The 21,572-nt window shown below is 36.4% G+C and overlaps 1 protein-coding gene across 3 annotated transcripts in view; it reads left to right on the forward strand.

Moving 5' to 3' along the window:
* Positions 1-595: 595 nt before the first annotated feature.
* The window catches only part of Pik3c2a (phosphatidylinositol-4-phosphate 3-kinase catalytic subunit type 2 alpha), a 121,093-nt gene continuing 100,116 nt past the window's right edge, over positions 596-21,572 (forward strand). The window contains exons 1-2 of one of the 3 annotated variants that reach the window (XM_046438122.2): positions 678-732; positions 1,626-1,692. The gene's annotated coding sequence lies outside the window, so the exon portion shown is untranslated. Of the gene's footprint in view, positions 733-1,625; positions 1,693-13,581; positions 13,682-21,572 lie in introns of all 3 variants that reach the window. The other 2 variants (XM_046438121.2, XM_046438120.2) reach the window with 2 other exon arrangements.

Raw genomic sequence — 21,572 nt, forward strand, 5'->3', positions numbered from 1 at the left:
AGATATTTTGTAATACAGAAAGCAATGTGGCTGTGAGTTATTGTCGGGCTATCTTCCTTACCTAGCTGTGGCCAAAGACTAAATGAGACACTAACGTGAAAGCACTTTACAGAAACCACGTGATGGGTTACAAATTACACACTCCACAGCACCTCATCCACTGTGAAGACTAGGTAAATGGGGGTTGGAGTGAACGATTTTGTCTTGCCTGTACGTTTCAGTATTCCAATGCAAACTAATCTCACCGGGGGCCCGGGGCCACTACCACAATTCTGGGAGCCGCAGTCCGAGTAAAGGCAAGCGCGGAGTCCTGAGAGAGGGCATAGGAACAATAGGATACTTCGATGCCCGAGACGCTTGGCCGGGCTTCGAATGCCAGGTCGGAGAGAGGGCTGGTTGAGGGATCCAGCGAGCTAGCTACTTGCCCAGGGGTTGCACACAGGAAAGTCCAGAGCCAGTAGCCAAAAGCCTCAGCACTGTAGCTTCAGCCTCACGGGACGCGTCCCGGCCCCGCCTACCACCTCAGGTAGGCCACGCACAGCAGCCAATCCGCAAGACGCCTGGGCGCGGAGGGCGGTGCTTGCCTGCCGGAAGTGACGTGATGTGCTTGGCTGGCCGCGGAGTCCGGCGGAGCTTTCGGCGGCGGCTGAGTTAGCCCAGGGAAAATGGCTCGGACCGTGGCGGCTGCGACGGCTCGAGTTGCAGTGGAGGGACAGACTCAGGCAGCGTGAGGTGAGAAGTGGTCGTAGTAGCCGGGGCCAGTACCGGGGTACATCTTGAGGCCGGTACGGGGGACCCTGCCCTCCGAGGGCGCAGTGGGATCCCGGGATGGGAGGGTCCCTTGCCGCCGCCCCCAGACCGCCGGTGGCCGCCTCTGACGCTCCGTCCGGTACTCTTGGCGCTACCCAACTCGACTCACATCCCTCCCGGCCTTGCTTCCACTAAGGCGGTTGCCAACGTCCCGCGGGAGGTGCGAGGGGCCCGCGTCTCTACCAGGCCCCTTTTGTCGGGAGCGAGGGTGCGCTGGGGAGTTAGTTTTGACCTGAGCGGGAGGGAAGGCCACCTTCTGGTCCCCAGGGACAATACTGGAGCCACAGTGTCCGGTCTTCTTCTCTTATGAAGTTCTGGCGAGTGTGTATGTGTTGCATTTCTCAGTTATGGCCCCTTTCCCCTCCTGTCCCAACTCGATCTTGGGGCTAATGATTCTTTTTCTTCTACCGGGATCCCCCTCCCCCATCCTGTTCCCTTTTTGTCGGAATCCACTTGCTTTGGAAAGGCACTATTATTTGTGTATTTAGCGCATCATCCTTCTGGGAAAGCGCAGTTAGATTAAAAATATTTGCTTAACTGCTCCTGAGTCGTGACAGAACAACAATAAATAATTAAATAATAAAAACCATACTTATTTTTCTCGCAAAATTGTTTGGCTTTGAACACGAGATTCTTCAGCTATAGATTCCCCCCCCCCCCCCCCCCGGAGGGAACAGAGATTGAGGAGGAAAATGAGGAAGGAGAAACTAAGTGAGGAGGAAAGCCTGGATATAACCTGAAAAAAGAGCCTAGGGTAATTCGGTTTGTTGGCCTGATGGAAATTGGAATTTTAATTATATTTTTATTTTAAACAGCGTTTGAATTGAGGGAAACTCTTTGAACACGATTACTTATTAAAGAAGTATCCTAACACCTTTCCAGGTGGGTTTCAGGTCCTGTTGGAAAAATCATTTAGTATATTGGATTAATATCAAAGACCACAAGAAGGAGGGGGAAAAAGCAAAACTGTTCTTAGAGGAATGATGAAGACATAGTATAATGAGAGAAGACTACACAGAGGTCCAGGAACACTGATTCCAGGGGAGACTTTGTACCTTTGCCTCCTTGGAGGCCTTTAGCAGTCCTGTCATAATTGGACTTGGTGCTGTTATTCACCGTTGCAAATTAGACTGAAGAGTTTTAGTTGAGATGTACAAACTTATGAAGATATTTAAGACAGTGTTTGAATTCTGAAGCACGTTATAATATTGAGAAAATAGAGATTTATTAACTGAAACTTGATTTTAAAAACAATTTTATGTATGTACAAAACACACAGAGCTTCCACCAATCCCATAATTTTGTGCTAAATTAATAAATATAAAGCAAATTCTTTTTCCGTATGAAAATCTCTGCTATTTTGTATGCATGTTGCTTGCATGCTACTTCCTTACAGACAACATATTTTAATGTTTTTATCCACAGGTTTCACACTTTTTTCAGTTTCAAAGAATATAAAAATTGGCATGCTTGCTTTAGGTATTTCAGAAACTACTATAACTTAATGTGTTTATTATGTGTATTACGATTCTTTTTTCCTCTGCTATCAATAAGTTAAATTTTTTCATTTAAATTGCTGCATCAGTTTCCATGTCTAGGAATCTTTCCTTAATCCAACACATTGTTTTGCACTGAATACATTCATGAAGTGAACTTATACCTAAAGTGAGTGTTGAATTTCCCAAGAACTCACAATTCTTATCCGAGCATCAGGCTAACCTTTCAAAGCAATAGTGATACAAGCATTTTTTTTTTTCTATTTCTTCCCCTCTCCCCCCACATTATTTTAGTGGTGCATTATAGTTGTACAGAATGTTGGGATTTGTTGTTACATATTCGTATATGCACACAGTATAACAATAGAATTTTGCAATATCACTCCCCAGTATTTTCCCCCTCCCTCCACTCCATGGTCCCTTTCCTCTATTCTGCTGATTTCCTTTTCTACCTTATCATTTTTATTTCACTTAACATAGTGTTCTTAAATTCCATCCATTTTCAAGCAAATGACATGATTTCATTTTTATCACTGTATAAAACTCCATTGTGTATATATACCACATTTTCTTTATCCATTCATCCATTGATGGACACCTAGATTGGTTCCATAGTTTGGCTATTGTGAATTGTGCTGCTATAAACATAGCTATACATGTATCACTATAGTATGATGACTTAAATTGTTTTAAGATCAATACTGAGGAGTGGTATAACTACATTATAAGGTAGTTCTGTGCCTAATCTTTGAGGAGCCTTCGTACAGATTTCCATAGTGGCTGTACAAATTAATAGTCCCACCAACAGTGTAAAAGTGTTCCTTTTTCTCTACATTCTCTCCACAAAGCATTTAAAAAAAATGTTTTGTAACTGTGTTGCCTTTTTTTTTTGGTGGTGGTGGTACTGGGTGTTGAACCCATGGCCTGGCACATGCACATCCCCATCCCTATTTATTGATTTATTTAGTGACAAGGTCTCACTAAGTTGCTCAGTCTGGCCTTGAATTTGCAATTCCCCTGCATTAGCCTCCTGAATAGCTATATGGCATTATAGCAAACATGTGCTTCTGTGTCTGGCTATAATATTCTTTTGATGATAATAATTTTTATACTGGGAAATATTCTTCTAGGTGTCTTTTAGTTTGTTAGTAAGACTGTGGTTGAGACTGAAAGCAATTCCCATGCTTAATTAGACAAGATAAGTTTGTCAAAAAAATTTAAACTAAATAATGCCTTTAAGTTTGTATTGATTGATGATTATACTTTATACTACAAGTCAGTAGTCTTGTGCATTTATGTGTATTTTGTATCTTTGCTTTTCTCTGTAGTCTGTTTAATGATACCCCCCAATCCTCATTGCTATGTCCCCCCCACTCTTATTCCCCACCCCCTGCCCTGAGGATTGAATCCAGTAGCACTCTACTTTTACCACCGTACTACATCCCCAGCCCTTTTTATTTTTTATTCTAAGACATGTTCTTACTAAGTTTCCCAGGCTGGCCTCAAACTTGTGATCCTCCGCCTCAACCTCCTGAATCTCTGGGATTACAGGTGTGTGCCACTATGCCCATCTTGCAGTTTGGTATTTCTAAAATAATAGACTCAACAAGACTGTGCACCTGGACATTTTAGGCAATTAAAAATGAGATTTATACAATTTTAAAACACTTTTTGGATTTCTTAAAATTTTAAATTTAGCTTCCTGGGTGTAAAAACAAGTCAGTTTTAAAAACACTTTTTAATAGATTTGAAAACAGTTATTGTTGGCTTAGCAGCCAAAAATGCATGAAGAGGCTGGTGTGGTGGACCACACCAGTAATTCCAGCGATTTGGGAGGCTGAAGCAGGAGGATTCCAAGTTCAAAGCCAACCTCAGATACTTAGATCCTGTCTCAAAATAAAAAATAAAATATTAAAAAAGAAAGAACGAACAAAAAGAAAATGAATGAAGATACTATGTAACTAATATTCTTACTATTAAAATAAGAAATAAAGCTTTCTGTTTTAGTCTTAGGGTCTAGTAGTTAACATTAGTGATATGAAAAAGTAATTGCAATGTTGATTCACTTTATTGCTGTGTATGGAGTTTAGTTTAAAAAAAACACTAGAGGCTTAATTAGACAAGATAAATTTGTCAAAAGAATTTAAATAATGCCCTTAAGTTTGTATTGATTGATGATTATTCTTTAGGTAATGTTCCCCTCATCTGTTAAGTCAGTAAATAAGTAAATATTTTTATTTTCTTGAAGAGGAAAATGAGATCCAAAAATGTTGTAACTTGTTTAGCATAATATGTAAGAGGTAATGCTTGAACCCACATCTACTAGACCCAGTATTCTTTTCATTGCATGTCTTCATAATGGCTTTTGAATGTTTAGTCATATAGCACATATCAGATTTTTGGAGTGTGTGTTAAAGAATGAGCAAGTTCATATACCAGCTAGGAGAGACCAACTATAATCCATATAGCAGAAAGTACTTAAGGTATAAAAAATTGTTTATAGGAAAGAAAAGATGTGAGGTATACTTTAGTGTCATTGAAAACAGATGAGAATATATTAGGAAAGATATTTGAAAAAGAATTTAGATCTTAATCTGTTACTACAGGAAGAAGAAGGGGATGAAATTTCAAGGTCAGAGTTATTTAATGTGCAGGAAATGACTTTGGGGGAAAATTAGATAAAGGAAAAAAATATAGTTTTAAGGAAGGATTTACAAGGCTTATTTCAAGCAATGGGACAGGATAGAAGTGAAGATGTGAGAATAGACCTCTGGGTACCTATGATCAACACTTTTTATTATTTGGGTGATTCAGGAAATTTTATCTCAAGGCTATGAATCCATTGTGGCTCTAGTAGTGAGGTAGACAAATTGTCAGTTTACTGTCAGAAAATACCAGTAGATGCGGGAAGAAATTAGGTATTATTAAAATTCTGTGGAATGAGAGGAAAAAGCAAAGATAAAGTCCTCTTTTAAGGGGCTGGGGTTGTGGCTTAGCGGTAGAGCGCTCTCCTAGCACGTGTGAGGCCCTGGGTTGATCCGCAGCACCATATAAAAATAAATAAATAAAATAAAGGTATTTTAAAAAATTCTCTTTCAAGATAATAGTGTATGGGAAATGAATGAGAGGAGACTAGAGGGAAATAAATGTAAGTACTTAATGGTAAGGTGGAAAAAACTGTGAATATTGATGAGAGAGAGAAATCTACTTTGTTTAGAAAATGCTGGTCTAATTAGGAAATAAGAAAACACTTTTTTCAAATAGTCTATTAATAGTTTTTGGAGTGATTCAAAACATACATCTTCCCAAGATAAGCTCTGAAGGAGACCTGATTATTCCTGTAAACAAAGCCATAGTGTATGAGTAGACATAATTACATAGATTTATTTGCTAAGTTACTTTGCTAACTGCTCTTTGGCTCCAGGGAATATGGAATAACCTACTTTAATCTGACTAGATCTAGTAATGACAATTATTAGACTAATTCCATGTATGTCAAAATGCTTATGTAACACTGCACTTTTTAGTTTTTTTTTTTTTTTTAATCTTTTTTAGGTCAGACTTAGATACAATTTACATATAAAACTCATCCATCTTGGGCTGGGGTTGTAGCTCAGTGGTAGAGCGCTTGCATAGCACATGTGAGGCACTGGGTTCAATCCTCAACACTACATAAAAATAGAATAAATAAAAGTATTATGTCCATCTACAACTAAAAATATTTAAAAAACCAAAAACCTCGTCTATCTTATGTGTACAGTTCTGTGATTTATGGGGGGACAGTTGTGTAACTGTTTGCACCACAATTAAAATATAGAATGTTTCCATCACTTTCGAAAGTTTTTTTTTTTTTCCTTGTGGGTATGGTAGTGCACTTCTATAATCCCAGCCACTACTAGAGACTGAGGCAGGAAGATTGCAAATTCAAGGCCAGCCTTGGCAACTTGGCCAGATCTTGTCTCCAAATAAAAAATGAAGAGGTCTGGGGATGTAATTGTATGCTTGCCCAGGTGGGTTTTGGAATTCATGTGCTCAAGGGATCTTCCTGCCTCTGCCTTCCAAGTTGCTGGGACTATAGGCGCATACTACCATGCCTGGCTCAAAACATTTCTTTATGCTGCTTTTATAGTCAGTGCCTTCTATTCACCTCTAGTCCTAGCTGATTTGTTTTTATCCCTATTTTGCCCTTACCAGAATGTCAATAAATTATCATCATATAGTATGTAGTCTTTTGATTTTGGCTTCTTTCACTTAGCATGATGCTTTTCAAATGAAATAATATACCTCTTAATAAACTTATTTAGAAATTTGTGAAATTTTAGACTTAGAGAAAAATTGTGAGGATAATACAAGAGAATTCTCATAAACTCTAGAGCTAGTTTGCCCCTTCCTGCTTTACCCCCCCTTGACCTCTAGATACCGAGGATTGAACCCTGGGCCTTGTAAATCTAGCTCAATGCTTTGTCACTGAGCCATATCCCCAGCCTGTTTTTTAAATTTTTGTTTTGAGACAGAGTCTCTCTAAATTGCCCAGGCTGGCCTCAAACCTGTGCTCCTCCTGCCTCAGCCTTTGAGTAGCTAGTATTATAGGCATGCATCACTGCAACCAGCCAACTATCACCACTTCTATCTCTACATTTTTTCATCCCTCTAGACAGAAACTTTGAACCTATTATCATTAACTATCTATTCCCCTCTCCCTCCTTCCCTTGATAATCATTAATCTACTTTCTGTCTCTGAATTTTCCTACTTTAGATATTTCATATAAGTATAATCATATCTGACCTATTGACCCTTCGTGTACTTAGCATAATGTTTTCAGGGTTCATCCAAGTTGCAGCATGAAAAAAAGCATTACTTTTTTTTCTCCTCTTTCTACCATTTTTTTATTGGTGCATTATAGTTGCAAATAATGATGGGATTTGTTGTTATATATCTGTACATGTATATAATATTGTATTATTACTTTTTATGATTGAATAATATTCCATTGTATGTATGTACCAAATTTTGTTTATCCATTCATTGATGGATACTTGGTTTGTTTCCATCTTTTGGCTACCATAAATAATGCTGGTGTGAGAGTATTATATTGATATGTTTGTTTTTAGTTATTTTGGATATATATCTAGGAGTGGAATTTTGGGGTCATGTGGTAATTCTATGATTAATTTTTTGAGGAAACACCAAAGTGTTTTTCAGAGTAACTGCACCTTTTTACATTCTGTCAGCCAAGTATGAGGGTTTCAGTTTCTCTATAGCCTTTCTACTGCTTTGTATTTTCCTTTTTTTAAAAGTTACAGTCATTCAAGTAGGTTTGAAATACCTCATTGTAGTTTTCATTTGCATTTCTCTAGTAATTAATGATATTGGGCATCTTTTCATATGCTTTTTGGCAATAAACTGCCTTTTTTAGTGATAGGAACATACAGATATTTTTAGATATATGTAATTTTAAATGTTATATACTATTTTTAAGTTGCTAAGGTTGGCCTTGAATTTACAATCCTACTGCCTCAGCCTCCCTAGTTGCTGGGATTACAGGAATGTGCCACTGAGCCTGGCTGTGTACTATTTTTAAATGCTTGTTATGCATTTTTGTGTGCATGCGTATAAGATTTTATTTAATCTTGAAAACACTAAGAGGTATTATCTGTGCTTTAAAAATGAGAAAACTAAAGACCAAATAAGATTAAATTGCTTAGGATCACACAGTTGATAAGAGTGATGTCCAATATTTGAGCTTGGGTCTTGCTACTACATGATTTTTGTTTTTATCACAGTTTTATGAAACTACCCATTTCATGCAAATTGCTATCATGTGAAGGTTTTTTTAGTCATATAAATTGATGGAGTTTGGAAGGAGGAAAATTCCAGGAGTATTCATGTCAGTTTTTTAATGTTTTGGGTTTCTTTTCTTTTTCTTTTTTGGAACCAGTGGTTGAACCCAAGGGTGCTTAACCACTGAGCGACATCTCCAGCCCTTTTTTATTTTTTATTTTAAGACAGAGTCTTGCTAAGTTACTTAGGGCCTTGCTAAGTTGCTGAGGTTGGCTATTTTGGATTTTTTTAATTGAAACTCAGTTTTATTTTTTTTCCTATCTTTAGCCATTTTGGAAATGCAGATATATACCATAACAGCATAAAAGCTTTACTGTTATTTGTCATGTTGGAATTGTGGTAATGTCAAACTATATTTAATGATTCATGTCAATTGAATGAACAATAAAGTAGTCCAAAGTTCAGTAATTATCTCTAAAAAGTAGTACTTTTGTTGAGACTGCGTCAGATTGAAAACTACTTGCTCAGCAAAATGCCTTTCTGTAGGAGTCTTCTTTTTGCGTCTTTATCTTCTTTTCTTGTCCTCCTCCCTATCACATATAATGATACACAAGCAGACAAAGGAGGTTGTTCTAGATCTATTCCATTTGTGAATCTTGCTTCTAAGGGCTCAAGGTGGAATAATGATTACTAATACTTACTACAGTGTCGCCATTGCTTTTTGTCAAAATATAAGAATTAAGCTCTTTATTAATGTATTTGTAGCACTTGCACAAAGCATTATCATAATAATAGAGCAGTACTGGAAGTTAAAGAATGGAGTGGAAACTGGCTAATCTCACAGTCTTTAGGCTGTGGAAAAGCTTGGGAAAATTCTCCTTAGCTTTTCCCATGTCTCTTTTTATGTCCTGGTTGTGAGTCCAATTTCATTTTTTCTCTAACTATACTGTTAAGAATAGTATTCCCCCCCCTACTAATGATTTTTTTTCTCCATTTCATTTGCTGTCTAAACATTTGTTTACTTGTTTGATTCAAACGACTTCTTAATATTTCTGCTAAAATCCTTAGTATAAGTCATTATTGGTTCTTGTCTCTTTGTTACCTTTTAATTCATCTCCCAGTTTCCACTTTTGTTTTTCTGTTTGGACTTCCACAGAGCAATCTTTGAACAATATAAATCAGATCATGTGAATGTAAGTAAAATCCACCTTTGGCTTCCTGTTACATCTAATAATTAAGTTTATTAGTGTCTCCCCACCCCCTCCCATTCTAATTGAGAAATGGAGATTTTAAGATTTTTTTTCCCCCCAGGGAGGGTTTGTTTTTGATAGTTGAGCTTGGAAATTTAACTATTATTCCTCCTCCTTCCTTTGCCCTCCCCTTCACCCAGGGGTGGGTGCCTTACCACTGAGCTATATATATCCCCAGCCGGTTTGATTTTTTATTTTAAGACAGGGTCTCACTAAGTTGCTTAGGACTTAGTTAAGTTGCAGAGACTGGCTTTGAACTACTCCTGCTCAGCCTTCTGAATTGTTGGGATTACAGGCATGTGCCACTGCACCTGGCCTTATTTTTAATAAGGTTCAGTGCTTGACCACTGAACCACATCCCCAGCCCTTTGTATTTTTTATTTTGATACAGTGAGTTGCTGAGATTGTCCTTGAACTTGTGATCTTCCTGTCTCAGTCTCTTGAGTTGTTGGGATTACAGTCATGCACCATCCTGCCCAGTTCTATATTTAGTAGTTTTTTAAGTTGAATTTCTCTTAATACCTTTAGACTTAAGAATATAAAACTTTTTCAGATATAAAGCTTGATTGAATAGGAAAGCTGATTTCTAAGGAAGTAATATTCAGAAATGTCAGCTTCTAACTCCAGAGGGAAAACTATTATATCAGAATTAGTTTTTTATTCAAAGAACTACGAAAACAGCTATTACATGGAGTAGTTGGCTGAATGTTTAAGTCAAGTAATATATTTGCTATGTATGGTTGACTAGTGATAACCTGTAATAAATAAAATTATTTTTCAGTGACAATTTTTAAATTATTATTATTCCTTGGGTATTTTCTTCAAATATTTCTTTGATTCAGTTATCTTTCCTTGTCCTTCTTGGACTCCAAATGTGTTACGTTAGACCACTGTCTAACAGAGACAGTGTTAGACCACTGAGAACTCAGATATGCGGTTCTCTCAAGCCCCCAGCCTCTTTCCTTTTGTTTCAATTTGATTATTTCCAATTGTTGATGTGTCTTTAGGTTACCACTCCTTTTTTTCTGCTATTAAATCTCTCTAATTAATTTTTCACTTCTGAAATATTTTTCCCTTCTAGCATTTTTTAAAAAATAATTTCCATCATGGCTGAAATTCCTCACATTTTTATATGTTACCCATCTTTTCTAAAAGATCATTTAGTATCTTTATCATAATTATTTAAAGACTCCTTTTGAATGATTCCAACATTTGGGACCATCTTTTTATCTGCTTATTTTCAATGTTTCTTTGACCTTGGGTCACATTTTCTAGCTTCTTTCTATCATAATGTTTGATTGTATGCTAGTCAACTTACATAAAGCAATATTAGAGCCTGAAGTTTACTTATTATTTACTTAATATATGTCTTCATGGCCTTTATTCTGTCAGGTGACTAAATTGAATAAGCCTGACTTAAAAAGTAAAATGAGAGTCTGCCTTTTTTTCCCCCTTTTTTTCAGTACGGCCTCTTGCATGCTAGACAAGCGCTTCACTGGTGAGCTGCAGTCAATTTTATTTTAAGGGTCTTGCTGTGTTTCCCAGGTTTTGCTTCGAACTTTCAATCCTGCCATCTCAGCCTCTGGAGTACCTTGCGCCATTGCCCTGGCTTAAGTCTGTCCTTTGTTGTAGCTTTAGTTTGATTCACTTCACTGTGTTCAAATATTTTGGGGTGAGGAATTCAATCCCTAGTATGACAAAAACAAACAACAACAACAAAACACTCTGTAGCAGAATTGTGACTTTCTGTTCAGCAGGATTTGGGATCTGAACCTTGACATGATTTTAGGGATTTTTATTTTGCCGCCTAGCTGGCCAGCTTTTCAGATCCCCGGTAAATTCTCTTTGTGTAGTTCTGCTTCCTGCCTTTGTCTTAGGAGCTCTGCCTTGCTGTCCTTACCCTAACCTCTGGAGGGCAGCTATTTTACATTCTGTGAAGGCCTACAATGCCATGGAGACTTTCCTTAGCCCTCCTGTCTCATCTTAAACTGTGATAGCTGAAATGTTGTGCTATTAGACAAATTTCTCTCTGTTCACCTGCTAGTCCTCCTTGGAAGGTGACTGCCTTGGACGTTTGTACTACAAGGGGATCTCTTTCAGTTTTTGCCATATCCCCAGATTTCAGTGTGCTACCTGTGTAACATTGTTAAAACCTTTGGGAGAGTTGGTGTGTGGAAACAGATTTGTTCCATACCTCGGGCTCTATCTAAGTCTTTATCCAGCATTTTGGAACACTTAGCTACCTCTTCTACTCTTAAGAATTATCATCCGTTATGCCAACCTATATGTGGCTGTTAAAATTTGTTAAAAAGTCTGGCTTATTTCCTCTCATCCCTGTCTGCAGTGCATGTCTTCTTTCTGCTGCTATCCTGGAGAGGAGAGTAGTGGTGGGCTTTTCTCTCTATGAAGGATATCACTTTCTGAAGTTTAATTCATTAGTTTTTAAAATTTTTATTTTTTGTGTCCTTTGCTCTCTGATGTCTTAAAACTATTAGTGTTTTAGTTTATTTAGCTTGTTCTTTGTTGTTGGAGTGAGAGTGACAATCTCTTGCCATGTTGGATATCCTAATAAGTGAAAATTATGTTACACATTTATCACCTTTGTTTTGAATTAATAAAGCATTCAATGATGAAAAATTTAAAAACTCTACCAAAGTTTAGAGACATTCCCCTACCTGCATTTTTAGATCATTTAGTATTTCCTTATTTTCATTACCTCAGTCTTCTAAAGTATCTCTTCCTTTCCATCTGTGCCTCTGATTGTATACTTTCCCCTTTTTTCTAATGCCTAAGCTGGTATTTATCTTCTGTCTTTATCTCCTGATTTTCTTCCCTTCAGCCTACCAGATGTTGAAGGCCTTTCCCATTTTAAATACCTTACATCATGGCCTTTTTACCTATTTAGCTTTGTTCCCTTTATTGTCAAAGAAGTGAAAGAATAATTTGTTCTTTTTATATGTAGTTCCTTATTTTTCCTTTAGTTTTCCATGCTTCTCTAAAACTGCTCTTCAAAAACCACTAATGCATGGAGGGAAATGAGGAGTAACTGCCAATGGGTAAAAGATTTCTTTTTTGGAGAGATGAAAGTATTCTGAAATTTTGGGAGTAGTGATGGTCATATAGTTCTTTGACTATCCTAAGAATAACTGAACTGTATTTTAAAAGGGTGAATTTTATAATAAGTGAATTATATCTCAGTAAAGCTATCACTTAAAAAAATCATCGAGCAATTCTTAGACTTAGTGTATTTTTTTCCTGTCCTCATTCTGTGTCACTTCTTTTTAATTTCTTTCTTTTAAAAAAATATTTTTTTGTAGTTGTAGATGGATACAATACCTTTATTTAATTTATTTATCTTTATATGGTGCTGAGGATCGAACCTAGGGCCTCACATGTGCTAGGCAAGTGCTGTACCACTGAGCTACAACCCCAGCCCCACTTCTTTTTAATTTCTGACAGTACTGATCATTTTCTTCTTCGAACATTTTATTCTCTGTATTACTCTGACATCAACCTTAAAACCTTTGTTATTTTCCTTCAATCTCCTTTTTCCTGCTTAAGTATTAGTGACTCTCGTGATCATCCTCTTGATACTTTTTTCATTCTCTACATTTTTCCAGGGCAATCTTACCTGCTTCCATGACTTAAGGTATTCAGCTTTACATATATACTGTTTAAAGATTTATCTCTAGCCAAATTGCTGTTGAACCCAAGGCCAGTATTTCTAATCCCCAGGCAGATATGAACTGTATTTTTCACAAGTACTTCTTGGTCTGATTCTGACCTTTTGGTCTGATTTTGATCTTTTGGAGAAAGAAATTGATGACTTATTATTTGGCATTTTCAAGATGGTTTCCAAATACTTTAAATGAAAATAAATGCAACAAGAGTGGGTTAAAAATTTACATGCTGTATCTCTTAGGATAAAATACTCATTTGAATGTATTCTTCAGTATATGATAGGTTTTTTATTTTTTATTTTTGGTAGTACTAGGGATTTGAGCACTGAACTACACCTACATCTTTTTAAATCTTTATTTTGAGGCAGGGTCTAAGTTGCCTGAGTGCCTCAAACTTGGAATCTTCCTTCCTCAACTTCCCAAGTTGGTGTACTATGCTAAGTATCTGATAGGCTGTTAGAGCCCCACAGTGAAAATTTCCTTCCTAATCTGGTCCATATTTGATTTGATTTCATTTATTTGATTAACAAATACTTGAATGAAAGCTTTTGAAATTGTTCCAGGTCTAGGGTGTTGGGGATGCTGCAGTGAATCAAACAGATAAATCTCAGCTTCATGAACTTCACAGTCCAGAGAAAAAGGATCAACAATAAAAATACACAAGTAAGCTGGGCACAGTAGCAAATACCTATAATCCTAGAGGCTTGGGAGACTGAGGCAGAAGGATTCCAAATTCAAAGCCAGACTCTGCACGTAATGAAACGCTATCTCAAAATAAAAAATTAAAAGGACTGAGGATGTGGTTCAGTAGTTAATCACCCCTGAGTTCAATCCCCAGTACCAAAATAAATAAATAAATGTTGTGTGTGTGTGTGTGTGTGTGTGTGTAAAGATGTAATATCATGGATGGTATTAAATGCTAAGGAGGAAGTAAGTATAGTTTTGTCTTAAACCTTTCCGATAAGGGATACTCAATCTGTAGTTTGACTCTTGAAATTTGATCTTATTATTTCTTTTTCTTATTGTGCTGTCTAGGGTTCTATAGAATGTTGATGTAGGGCCAGATGTGGTACCACACACCTGTAATCCCAGCTACTCAGGAGGCTGAGGCAGGAGGATCTGAAGCTCAAGGAATTTAGAAAGGCCCTGTCTCAAGAAATAAAAAGGGCAGGGATATGGCTCAGTGCTTTCAATCCACAGTACCTCAAAAAAAAAAAAAAAAAAAAAAGAAAGAAAGAAAGAAAAAAGAAAAAAAAAAAGCTGAAGTGTCATTGGCATCCTGTTTTTTTTTTAAGGCACAAAGGAAAAACTCTCAAGATTTTGCCATTAAGTAAACCTTCTTGCCTTGTCTCATATATGAGCTTTGTGTGTGTGTGTGTGTTGGGGGAACACCTCACATCCAGACCATAACACCTAGCTTTCATTTAAAGTTAAAAACTGTACTCTTTTATGTACCTAACACATTTTTTTTTTTTTACAATGAATACTTTTTTCCTTTTCCTGTGTGTTTATTATCAGTTTGGTGTACAAGTAGGTTTAATGTAGTTTAATTGTTTTGTTTCAACAGAAGTGAGGATAATAAGCATCTTAACTTTTCTGTGAACTGTTTATTCAAGCTGTTTTTCTACAGGATTGCTTTTTTTTTTTTTTAATTTAATAACTCTTTTGTTATATATTAGGAAGATTAGTTCTTTCTCTGTAATCTGAGTAGCAAATGTTTTTTCTTGGTGTGTTGCTTTCAATACATCTATGGTTAAATTACTTTTACTTTTCATCACCTAAAACAATGCCTGGTACATGATATACATCCAGTGAATATTTATTGAAGATGTGAATACATTCTGTGATTTATTTCTTTTTGTCATACAAGTTATTTGTTAAATGTTTATGTACTTAGATACAGTGGCACACACCTGTAATCCCAGCAGTTTAGGAGGCTGAAGCAAGAAGATTGCAAATTCAAGGCCAAATTCAAGTCTGAGTAATTTGGACACTGTCTCAAAATAAAAATAAAAAGCATGGGGGATATAGTTCAATGGTAGAAGGTCCCTGGGTTCAATCCCCATAGTACACAAAAATAAATAAATAAATGAAAGTATAAAAGCCATAAATGGGACTGGGGATGTAGCTTAGTGGTAGAACACTTTGCTAGTGTGTGAGAGGACCTGGATTTAGTCCTCAGTTCTGACAACAAACAAACAAAAATCCAGAATGGTAGGCCTTATTTAAAGTCTGTAGATTATTCAGGGGGCTTAAATAAGAAGAAATTTTTGTTCTCAGAAAAACAAGGGCTGGGGTTGTGGCTCAGTGGTAGCATCCTTGTCTGGCATATGTGGGGCACTTGGTTTGATCCTTGGCACCACATAAAAATAAATAAATGTATTGTGTCCATCTACAATTTTAAAAATATTTTAAAAAATCAAAACAACAACAAAAAAAACAGGTGTTTGAATTATTTTTCTGGGGTAGAGGAAAATAATACTGCTGGGAACATTAATTTTTCTTCACTGGAAAGTAATGATGTTTGTCCATTGTTTTTGGTTCCTGTTCCTTAACTTATAAATGCTAATCTTGCACTAGACCATTTTGGCTTTTGAGTATTTGAAATGTGATTAGTCTTTTTTTTTTTTGAGAGAGAGAGAGAATTTTAATATTTATTTTTTAGTTTTCGGCAGACACAACATCTTTGTTTGTATGTGGTGCTGAGGATCGAACCCGGGCCGCACGCATACCAGGCGAGCATGTTACCGCTTGAGCCACATCCCCAGCCCCGTGATTAGTCTTAATAGAGATGTAATAAGTGTAAAATATACACCAGATTTTGAAGACTTAGTATTAAAGAATACAAAATATCCCACTCATTTTTGTATCCATTATCTGTTGAAATGATAATTTGGAAAAACAAGATTAAGTAAAATTAATATATTGTTAATCTCATGTATTTGTTTTTGTTAATGTAGCCATAGAAAATTTTAAGTTATATGTGGCATGCATTCTGTTTTTATTGGGCAGAATAAATTCACACCCAGAGTCTGGATACTCTTTATTTTATTGTTAGTTTTTAAAAGTGTTCAGGAAGCTTGATACATTTTTAAAAATTAGTTAATTAATTTTTTATGTGGTGCTGAGGGTCAGACCCAATGTCTCACATGTGCTAGGCAAGCACTCTACCACTGAGCCACAACCCCAGCCCTCTTCATTTATTTTTGTGGTGAATTTGTACGGTGTCTAATACTAAAGAAGTTATAGTTTTTTACTTATTTATTTTTGTTAGATAAGTTTTCTTTCTTCTATGAATCAATGATAGGAGAATATTATCTTTTCATGTACTGGGTTTTTCCTTTTAACAGTGATGGAACACCTCCTATTTTTAGTTTTCTATTGCCATCTCCTTCCTAGTTTTCAATATAACCGATTCCTTGCACTTATTTATTCTAAACTCAACCATGTAAAGGTTTTTCAGTAAAGGTTGAATTATTAATACATAGAGGTTTTTTAACCTGTTATTTTGGTTTCATAATTGAACTTTTCTTTGATGAAAGGAATATTGTCTTTTGTTCTGTAGTCATTGATGCATTCATTTAACAACCATTAGAAGTCTTGAGTGAAGAGGATTCATAAAGTAAGAGTTCTTGTCCTCAGTGAAATTACCAGTTTGCTAGTCATTTGGTGATGTGGTGCTGAGAATCGAACCCAGTGCCTCACACATTCAAGGCAAGCGCTCTACCACTAAGCCACAACCTTAACCCTGAAAGTTAATATTTATAAGGAATAAATTGTGTTAATTTAGACATGTACCAATTTGAGATAACTTAAAAAAATATGTGTATGACTTAAAAATATGAGTCCTGAATATACCACTTGCTAGCTTCTATGAGTTTAACTAGATCATATACATTAGGTGCTTAAGTTTCTTCTTCTTTTTTGGCACCTGGGATTGAACCCAGGGGTGCTTAACCACTGAGCCATATCCCCAACCCCCTTTACCCTTCTCCCCCACTTTTAAAATATATTTTATTTAAAGACAGGGTCTCCCTAAATTGCTTTAGGCATTATTAAGTTGATGAGGCTAGTTTTGAACTTGTGATCCTCTTGCCTCAGCCTCCAGGTCACTGGGATTATGGCGTGGCCTGGCAAGTTTCTTCATTTGTAAACTAGGGATAGTAATAGTAGTTATTTTATAAAAAGTGTGAGACAGTGCCGGGAGGTGCAGGGGGTTGAGGGGAAGAATAGAGGTATTTTGGACTAGACAGAGGGAGGTGAAGGGAGGGGAGGGGGCATGGGGTTAGGAATGATAGTAGAATGAATTGGACATTATTACCTATGTGCGTATATGATTACATGACCTGTGTAACTCTACATTATGTACAACCAGATGAATGAGAGGTTACACTCCATTTATGTATGATGTGTCAAAATGCATTCTACTGTCATGTATAACTACTTAGAACAAATAAAAAATATATTAAAAACAGTTGTGAAAGTTAAATTAGTTAATTTAAGGAGTTAATTAACTAAAAGAATGTATACCATATAGCATCTATGCATTTCTGTCTCTACCTAGAGATGTGTAGTTTTTGTTTTATTTTTGCAGTACTGGGGATTAAACTCTGGGATGCTCTACCACCTTTTTATTTTTATTTTGAGACAGCATCTTGCTAAATTGCTGGCTTACCTCAAATTTGTGGTCCTCCTGCCTCAGTGTCCCAAGTTGCTGGGATTATAGGCATGTACCACCCCATCAGGCAAGATATGTAGATATTTACTACAATTTTATCAAACATTTTCCATGGTTACTTAGTCACCATGAGTGATGGTATTATATTCCATTCCACATAGGTATCATGATTTAGTTTTCTTTAAGGTTCATTGTTATTTTAGAGGAGGAGTTATCTATTTTTTTTTAATATTTATTTTTTACTTGTAGTTGGATACAGTATTGTTAATTAATTAATTTATTTTTATGTGATGCTGAGGATTGAACCCACGGCCTCACCCATGCTATGGGAGCACTCTACCACTGAGCCAAGCCCCAAGCCCCAGGAGTTATCTATTATTGAACTCAAGTAATAGTTACTCCTTTTTCTTAAGTATCTCTAGTTTTTAAAATCAGAAAGCATTTAGATGGGTAGCAAGACTGACCTTTTTTTCCTGAGATTTAAATTTAAATTGTAAATGAATGTCTGTCACTTAAGAAACCAAGAGCTTTTAATAATCTGTTTTGTGGTATGCAAATGGTGTCCAAAAGTTTAATTGCCCTCTTTAAAAGAATTTTTTGTTGGTTGTTGTTTTTAAGAATTTTTAAAGTAGCTACAGCCTTGTGTTTTTCACTGGGTTTCTTTATGTTGGGAAAATTTTGGCAGATGATATACATTTCTCATTCAAAAGCGAGTTATCTTTCCCATCTTGAATTAGGGGAACATTAACATCCAAGTTTTTAATTTGAATTAGCATGTGGGAAATTATTTCCTGCTAAATGTTTGCCATCAAATGGAGCTTTATTTTAAAAAATTAATGGAGCATGCCAATGTAGCAGCCCCAGAAAAATAGCTAAAGCACAGGGTTACTTTTGGACAATCTTTTAAGTCCTTTTATTTTCGTTTGAATACACATGCATGATAATTCTTTGGAAAACTAAAATAGGTAATTTAGCTGCCAACTGATAGCTCTCAATTACTATGTTTAGCATATGATTACCTTTGATTTTTGGTACTGGAGATAGAGCAAGCAAATAAATCGGTGATGTGAAAACAAAAACACATTCATAGTTAAAATATATTTACCACTTTGTTAGTAAATGAGTTAACATTTATTTGAAATGTCCCCCTTTGTCATTCATTACCAATTATGGTAAGCATGAGAAGACTTAAATAACAAATTGGCTTTGTACTTGTGGAAGGTGAATTACAGTTAGGTATCTTTTTGTAAAATGCTATTTTGTTTTAATGCATGATTATATGAAAAATAGGAAATGTTGGGTTAGTGTGATAAAGAGAGAGTACTTATTTAACATTTGTGAAGCACTAGTTCAATCCTGAAAAACTGGGGAGTGGGAGGAAGAGAGAGTGAGAGAAAGAAAAGAATAGGAAAATATGGTATTCAATAACAGGTGATTATACTCTACTCATTGCTCGTGTCATATTATTCATACTCTTATGCCATCTGAAATGCTTTCTACAATTCTAACAGCCTGCATTCCCTTGTGTTAAAACATATATTCAATAATTTAAGTTTATCCTTCCTTCCTTCCTTCCCTCCTTAGTACTAGGCATCAAACCCTCATGTATGCTAGGCAAGTACTCTGCAACTGAACTTCATCCCCACCTTTTTTCTTTTGAGGCAGGGTTTTGTTAAGTTGCTCTCAGGCTGGCCTTGAACTTGAGATCCTCCTGCCAAGGTCACCCCAGTAGCTGAGAGTACAGGCATGTGCCACCACATTAGACTTAGTTCCATTTTTATTAAGCAGAATGCCTGTGTGTGTGTTTGTGTGTGTGTGTGGTGTTGGATTGAACTCAGGGCCTTGAGAATGCTAGACAAGTGTCCTATGACAGCTACAACCCTTATTAAAAATTTTATTGAGGTTTTGATACTAAGTTACTTTGGCTGTCCTCAGATTTACAATTCTCCTGTCTCAGATTCCTGTGTAGCTGGGATTGCAGGCATACACCACCATGCCTCTTCAAAATGGTTTTAAATGTGGAGAACTAGGCAAATGAACAAGTAGGTCTTTGCATTTAAGCCTATTTTAGCCTGTTGAATAGATGTACAAGTTCATAGATTGTGTGTTAATCAGAACTTTCTGGGTTACCATGGCAGAAACTCATTTGAAACCATCTTGAGCAAACAAAACAACATAGTGGCTTATACAATGAAGAGTTTGTCCTAGAGCATGGTTAGATCCAAATGCTTAATGTAAGATTATCCAGAATACATCTTATTTCTCATTTACCTCTGTTTTCTTCTGGCTTGGAAGCATTCTTAGGCATCTCCTTAAGTAGCGACAAAGATGGGCATAACAATGCAAGTTTACATCCCATCAGTTTAGCAATCTCAAACAAAAGTTCCCTTTCCAAATAGTTTCAGCAGAAGTCCTGGTGTTAATACTGATGAGCTGGATTTGGATCCTCCAAAGCATTTGAGGGTGTGAAAATGTGGGGTTTGAGAATGGTCCATTCCTGGGCTGGGGTTGTATCTCAGTGGTAAAGTACTTGCCTAGCATGTATGGGGCACTGGGTTCTATCCTTAGCACCACATACATACATATATACATACATACATAAATGTATTATGTCTATTTACAACTAAAAAATATATATTAAAGAAAAAAAGAATGGACTATTCATGTTTTAATTAAATGGGATAAAAGGGAGATAAACAATCTGTAAAAAAGAAGCTAGAGGTCCTATTACTAGATGCAAGGATGCCAACCAAGTAGGCAAAAGGGTTTACAATATATCTACCTTGGATACCTAGAAAGCAAGAAAGCCTCTGTTTATGTCCCATGTTTTTTCCCCAGGTAGAATGTGGGCTTAGCATGTTCAAGGCCCTGAGTTCCATCCACAGAACTGCCAAAAATAAAGAAAAGAATTGATAAAAATTTTTTGTTGAGCTAAAAACATAAATTTCGATGAGAATGCTTAGGAAAAGCTTCAGAGAGGAGATGGTATTTTAATTGGGCCCTGAAAGGCAAGTAGAATTTTTCAAGGCACAATGTATAAAGAAAGGAGTCAGTCATTTGAGAAGTTTCTAGGTCAATCATTTGAGAAGTTTGGCAGTGAAAGTAGAAAATTAAAATGAAAGCCACTATAGTCTTAAAAGAGAATGTTAAGATTTCCCTCTCCCTTCTCAATATGGAGGACACTTAAGCATTTTTACAGCAACTAAAGGAGAAATTAACAGTGCAAAAGAGGCAACCACTGATAAAGAAGTATAGGGGAATTCAGTGAGGTTAATAAGGATATGAGTGGAGAAGGTAGCCTGAGAAAGGAAAAGTATTCCTTCTAGAGAAGGAAAATGGTTGTGGTGGCAGCAGTAGCAGAATTTAAGACAAAAATGCATTGTTAGTTAAGTGGCTTTAGTTTTATTAATTTAAATGAACGAGGGCCTGGGTTGTGGTTTAGTGGTACAGCACTTGCCTGAAGTAATTGCCTGAGTTCTATTCCTAGCACTTCAGAAAAAAATAAAATAAAAACTAAATGAATCAGAAAAGGTTTATCAGTTACTGCTTTGTAATAAACCATTCCAGAATGATTGTGTGGATTAGCTATCTGGACTGAGTTTATCTGGGTGGTTTCTTCTGCTGGTCTTACTTTGGGTCAATCATGAGTCTGATGTCATCTGGAGTGTGGTGGATGGTCTAACATGGTGGCTTTATCACATGTTAGTGGTTGTTGCTGGCTGTTGGCCAAGCTTTCTTTTCTCTCCTACTTCTCTTTCATTCTCAGTGAGTATTAATTCGGATGACAGTAGTTGCAGTTCAAGAGAGGAAGAACTCAGTAAGGTCTCTTATGACCTAGTCTTGAAACTCCAACACTATCACTTTTCCCATATTTTA

This window comes from Marmota monax, unplaced genomic scaffold, assembly GCF_021218885.2.
Source record: "Marmota monax isolate L192 unplaced genomic scaffold, Marmota_monax_Labrador192_F-V1.1 WCK01_AAM20220418_F8-fsc00061, whole genome shotgun sequence".
In the NCBI taxonomy this organism is placed as follows: domain Eukaryota; kingdom Metazoa; phylum Chordata; class Mammalia; order Rodentia; family Sciuridae; genus Marmota; species Marmota monax.